The sequence below is a fragment of the Raphanus sativus genome, chromosome 1 (assembly GCF_000801105.2).
Source record: "Raphanus sativus cultivar WK10039 chromosome 1, ASM80110v3, whole genome shotgun sequence".
Classification (NCBI taxonomy): domain Eukaryota; kingdom Viridiplantae; phylum Streptophyta; class Magnoliopsida; order Brassicales; family Brassicaceae; genus Raphanus; species Raphanus sativus.
In genome coordinates, this window is record NC_079511.1 from 12,801,625 (window position 1) to 12,808,063 (window position 6,439).

At 34.8% G+C, this 6,439-nt stretch overlaps 1 long non-coding RNA gene across 3 annotated transcripts; it reads left to right on the forward strand.

Annotated features, from left to right (window-relative positions):
• The first annotated feature begins 1,966 nt into the window (after positions 1 to 1,966).
• Positions 1,967 to 3,489, forward strand: LOC108857228 (uncharacterized). Of its 3 annotated transcripts, none has more exons than XR_008943379.1 (6): positions 1,967 to 2,152; positions 2,232 to 2,486; positions 2,579 to 2,655; positions 2,757 to 2,919; positions 3,036 to 3,132; positions 3,198 to 3,489. It is a non-coding gene; the product is annotated as an uncharacterized LOC108857228 (long non-coding RNA). The 3 variants fall into 3 exon arrangements; XR_001950327.2 differs by having other exon boundaries at positions 1,970 to 2,169; positions 2,406 to 2,486; XR_001950326.2 differs by having other exon boundaries at positions 1,971 to 2,486.
• The last annotated feature ends 2,950 nt before the right edge of the window (positions 3,490 to 6,439 follow it).

Below are 6,439 nucleotides of genomic sequence, written 5' to 3' on the forward strand. Positions count from 1 at the left end.
CTTAATCTAACCGAAATAGAGACTTAAGAAATACACATTAGGACACTGGTTTTAAGTTAATATTTTAACTAACCTAACCGACACATAGACAAACAAGGTGTAGTCATTAGGTGGTGGATCTTACAACATATAAAGCTCAGGCGTTGGATCTATAAGAAGCAATGAAGCACCAGTGGTGGATCAAAGCTTCAGAGAACACACCTGAAAAGTTAAACCAAGTCAAACTGTTAGACTACAAAAAGAAAAGAAAAAAATCAGTAACTACATAGATCAATAATAATTAAAAAAAATTATAAGTACATAGAGAGGAGAAATGGAGAAGAAAACGAACATGCATGCAGTGAAGGAGAAGCTCCGGTGTATGATCGAAGCAAGAGAGCCTAGGACCACCGTCTATGAAGAAACCATGGCCGGAAATGGATCTTCTTGCTATGGCTCCAAGAAACTTCACCGGAGGAGATAAAAGGCGAATGGTAGATCGGAGGCATCATGCATGAAGAAACCATGGCCGGAGCTCCGTTTCTTGTGGCACCGAGTGGCCTTCCTCTCGCTCTCTCTCTCTCTCTCTTTTGTTTTTCAGGTGGCGGAGGAAATGAGAAGCGAAGAAGATGCGGGAATTTTTGGTATCCCACGATCTATCTGGGCCCGTACCGCAAAAGGCCCATCGCGCACAAGCCCTTTCCCGCGAAGCCCGCAATGTTGCAGGATAACAATCTTTAGGCCCAAACCCGCCCCGCCACAGGTTTAAACGGGCTTGTCCCGTGGTCCACAGGTCCATTTGACATTCCTAAGTCCAGCTCTTTTGGATTTATATTCATTAATAGTTTAAAAATAAACTAAGTTGGTGAGGGTCATCCTAATATATTTAGGGTTTATGGTTTACAATTTTTTTTAATTTGGATTTACAGTACCGTTCAAAAAGTATAATTTTTTTTTTGCAAAATATATAACCTTGAAAAGCAGCTGCGATTGTTATATATTTATTTGCCTAAAATTTATAAACCTATTAAAAGATCGCACTGAATATTATTTTTATATAATTTTATCCAAAACTGATATGCTAGTTTCTAAATCATAACAAATCTCAAAATTAAGTTTCTAAATCAAGATACAGAGGATTACAAGTTTGGGTTGTAAAATTTAGTTAGTTTTTAAATTTAATTTCAAATAATCGTGTTGAAGTGTTATAACTACAGAATATTTAGTTTCGACAACTATGGATTATTTGTTTAGTTGGAAGTCTCTTTAGTCCACTAGTTTAACTAAAAAATTATTAATGCTTCTACATCAGAATGTACGAGTTTCAAATCCCAGAAAATGCAAATTATGCAGAAATAAATAAAAAAGTTACAAAGGTTTTTAGTATGATGTAGGGTATATCATCGAATATAGATTTCATAGAACGGCTCAGAGTGACGCAATCAAACGTGTACTTTCATGTAGTAGTAGATATATCGACTGTATCGTCTATGTAATATTTCTCATCATGTAATAATATAATTAGTCAGACCTTTAAAAAAAGTTACAAGTTTAGGAAAATATATCCAATCCTACAAGATTAACTAAATAACATTACCTTGTATCCTCGTAATTAACTGATCAAGAAACAATTTATGTTTAGTTCATGTAAAAAACCAAAAATAATAACAAAACTTAAAACAATATAAAACACATTTTATATTGTTTTTAAACACATATATAATTTTAACTAATCTATTTCATCTCGTATAAGCAATTTTCAAATACAAAATTTCAAACTATAGTTATATACATAATAATATACTACCATATATCTATTACTATAAAAGATGGTTTTTTCTCTCCTGTTGACACGTCGGATGCCATGTCACAAATAGGATCTCTGTGACGCCGACACGTGTCGCGTTAAATGAAACGCGGAGTAGTGGTCTGTGCTTCCTGGGCTTCACGTGTAATGTTGTGTGCTTCATGGGTTTAATGTGTGTGATTCCCGGCCCATAGAATCACGTCTCGCGTGAACCCTAATCGAGTTTGGAGTCCTCGCCTTCGTCCTCCCTGTCTCCATCGGCGCCGAGCGTGACGAAACAGATGCTGTAACGGATGCGTGTTTACTCCGAATGTCTTAAATTCGTGTGTCTGATATGATCTCTTCGGTTGTGCTGCTCATACGTCGGTGTGTGTTGTAAATAGGTTCGTATCTCACTCTGTTTTTTTTTCTTGATCCCTTAATCTCTCTGCTATCTATGTATTAGAGCACTCCTAGAATAGAAATGAAGATCGCTCCCCCCTCTGAACAACAAATGAATCCGACATAAACAAGAAAGAAACCCTTTTCGTCTTCTCCATCTTCATGTATGGTGCTTTGGCTTAGAGAGATGAGCACATTGTCGGTTAAAAATTCTCTGTTTCATCCATGATGACTCCAGAGCCGGAGGAGCAGTTGAAAGAGTTCGGATCGAAGCTTGACCCACCTCCTTCGTCTAAGATTCATTGCTTAAACTCTATAAGTTGATTCTTTATCTCTAATTCTCTTGAAATTTATCCTCTGCCGACTATGTTTAACAAAGTTTTGATTTTTAATTTAATGGTAATTTTCCAGATTTGTTCCATGTTTGATGAGTTGGTTCGAGGTGATAATCACTCCTTCAGGTTCTCTCTAGATCCACCACTCTTTATGTAAGACTCATGATGAACTATAATTGTGTAGTTTAGGATTTTGTAACAAGTTGAATTAACCAATGGGTGATTATATTTCTTTCTTTTGTAATCTCTTGCAGCTTGAAAACAATAGGGATGTAAGTTAGTCAAATGCGTATGCAACAGAACTCAGCACCGTACAACATAATGTCATTTTTTTGGGCCGGCTTTATCTGAACGCACCTCTGGCACTCATTTCTTCTTTGACACCGAGACTTATGCAGGGCAGATTTACTATGAAAGGTACGGTAACTCCACCTTATTATTTTATTAATCCATCACCTTCAATATATTTCTGTTCTCATTACTAATTTTTCCAAAAACTTAAAACTACCGTACATTGGTGGGTAATGGCACAGATGACTCCACAATAACACCAAAGTATCTTAAGCACAGGAAGTACAGACCCTAACCACCGCTGAACTCAATGGTTATGTCATCAAATCACAGCCTCAGGTGTGACACAAATCTTCAAATTTCATGACCAGTAAATTGTTTTGCCACTAATTTTTTTTCCCTAGCTTTTTATTCATGAATCAAGACAGTTGACGGTTGTTCAGACTTACAACGGCTGGTGTTACATTCCCTTCTCCAAGTGCTCCAAGAAGCTCCAGCGAGGTGTTTCTTCCTGCATAGCATGTGATGTCTAAGAAATAATGTGGAATTTGTTCTTAAACATGTGGATCTGATGATGGTAGCAGCTCCACAACTTCGTATGAAAATTTGTACCAGTAACTCTTTCTGAGCTGAACAACACGTTCTCAACTCTATCAATACTATTATATTTACTACTAAGGTTGGTTGAACAACACGTTCTCAACTCTATTTGGTTGCTAGGTCCTTTACTATTATATTTACTATCAAGGTTTGTTGAGCCTTTAACAATCGCTGAGCTAAATAATTTGAACTAAGGTAAATTATTATTTACCACATAACTTGAATTATTTACCTCATAACTTGAACTAAGGTTTTAGAATCTGTTAGTTCAAGTTATGAGGTAAATAATTTTGGTATGGTTAGTGCACGTACATTAATAGGCTACCACTATATATATTTTTAGATAAAGATATTTATTTACGAATAAAATATGAACCGTCTTTTTTTTAACAAATTATTTAGTAAAATTAAAACATGCTTTCGTGCAATTACACAAGTATTGGTCTTCCAGTTACCTTATTTCCTCTTTATCAAGGATACACAGATGTTCGTGTATTATACAAATGTCGAATTAACGTAAGGCTTAAGTTTTAACTTTAGAATTCACAGCGACTGATTACAGCATATTTATGTCCTGCGACGATCACTGACCGTATTCACCTAAACCTGTACAATATTAGACGCATAGGTATACATCAGAACAGAGTTTGATAGTGGACAAACAATTATTCTTTTAATTCTTCGGCCATATAATAATATACAACAATTACACAGAAATGTGTTGTATTGAAAAATAAAATTAATTGACCTCTCACATCCCCTGTTAAGTTAATATGTAACTGACAGAGAGATACAAATCAACAATGGCTCTTATTTTAGTGATCAGCCCCTTTGCATCTACACATTCCACTCAAGCACCGTTTCGTTTTGTGAAACCTACTCTGATTCATGGATAACAAAACACCTAGAAGAGTTCCATGTTCTGGTTCCAGTGAGTCGGGTAGTAACCAAGAGAAAAGCATGGGCGCTGACTTAGACACACCAAACGTTCACGATGCCTCCAGAGTTTCAAGTTCCGGTTCGTCCGGCTTTTCTTTATTTTTAACATAGAAATTGTTGATGAGTTCATCAGTATTATTAACATTACCGAACATACATTTCCATCAGGTGATCATCCAGACAATGAGCCGCAATCATCTAGACAAGCCCGAATGCTCATTCGATCTACAAAGTCACCACAACCAACCTCAGTAGGTTAGTGAATATCATATGGTATCATATCAGAAGTAATTTCTTCTCGACATGAATCTATTATAATATCTCAAGATTTGTTTATTCCTTAGCTAGACGCAAAATGAGAAGATCAATAATTAATAAAAATTCAAATAGTATAAACTTTCCAGTAAACTATAATTGTTATTAAAAATTAAATGCACCTATTAAATTCAAAATCTAAATAATTAGTTTTATATGGCATATTTTTTACTATAAACAATATATATCTAATGCAAATATATCTTCCATATCTCTTTGTAATCATTTGCATTATATTATAAATATTTAAATGTCAACAATAAATTCAATAGAAATTTAGCAGTTTCTAAATTTAGTGTAGAATTACCCGGAATAAAGAATACGTATCTAATTATCAAAATATCAGAGTTTATTTAGACTTCAAAAACTAAAAAAAAATACAGAATTAAACTAATATTTATATTTTAAGTTAATAAAAAATTATATTAAATATTTACTCTAACTATTTCAATTATTTTTGAACTAACATCCCGCCCGTAGGGCGGGCTGACCCTAGTATAAATATATTTTTCATCAAAAATAAATGACACAATGCCTTTAATGAAATATAAAGATTGCACTAATATTTCAGTGACATATTTCGTGATGTATCACGTAGTATCAAGGTTAAATTTAAGATAATGCTTTTATTTTAAACTTTTAAAGTTTAAAATAGAGCTACTCTGCGTTGTGCACGAATATCTTTGATGTTATTTAGGAAATTTTACTCTGAGTAAATGTTTTTTCGTGCCGTGCTATCCTTTTTTTTATTAAAGGATTTCAAATTAAACATAAACAAAATAAGATGATATGTTTTATAGCTGGATAAAGTTTGCGAGAAAGTGGTTGAATCCCTTCCTGTGAAACAACAAAAGAAGAGACTAAAGTTACCAACAATACAATGAAAGAGTAGTTAGTGATAGGATCTACGGCCGCGACGTTTTCCTCGTCCTCAAACTGTCTTCCAATCCATGACTTGGTATTTAGTTGGGAGTTTTATCTTCTTTCCACCTCTTGACAAGCTGAGTGAGCTATAAGGCTTTGTCTCAATTTCTTCCACATCTCCTAATAATGTAAAGTGAGAAAGACTCAAAAACACAAGAATTAGATGTTGCGGTTAATAGATCAACAACTAAAGTTTCACGAACCTCACTGTTGATAATGCTTGTAAATGCTATCGTGTGAAGTTGTAAGTGCAGAAACATGAAACCGACGATGTTGAAAAGTGTGGGTCCATCATTTCACATATGGGGCACTACACAGAAATAGCAGAGAAATCAGTGGAAATATTTGTCTCAGCTATATCATCTTCTAGATATTCTAGGTCTGGCTCTCGTGCTAGTGGTCAGGCTCGGCTCTAGGGGAGTGCTGATGGAGCAAGAGCACAGGATCCAACAACTTTTTTCAAAAAAATTAAGGGGATTTTAGGGTCCTAATTTCAGAAAAGAAATGTTTAAAAAGGGCCTAAATTTATAAAATTCTTAACTGTGAGAGATAAATTATTCAATTTTTTTTTCTTTTTGCACCAGGCTTCTAAAAGGTTTGAGCCGGGCCTGCTAGTGGTCTGCGTGCACCTCTCAAAGATATCCGCAACACTTGTCCTTCCAAAGGGTGAATATTTTTATCTCTCAAAGTTTACTGCGTTCAATAGTTTTTGGTGATTGATGCAATAATCTCAAAGACATTTGTTTGTTGTCTTTATTCTGTTTTTGGCAAAAGTAGGTTCTCTTCCTAAAGCACACATCAGCAAGTTTGGTTATCCATCAACCAGTTTGACAAAGTCAAGCCAATTGTCAATTTGGGAGCTCAGATT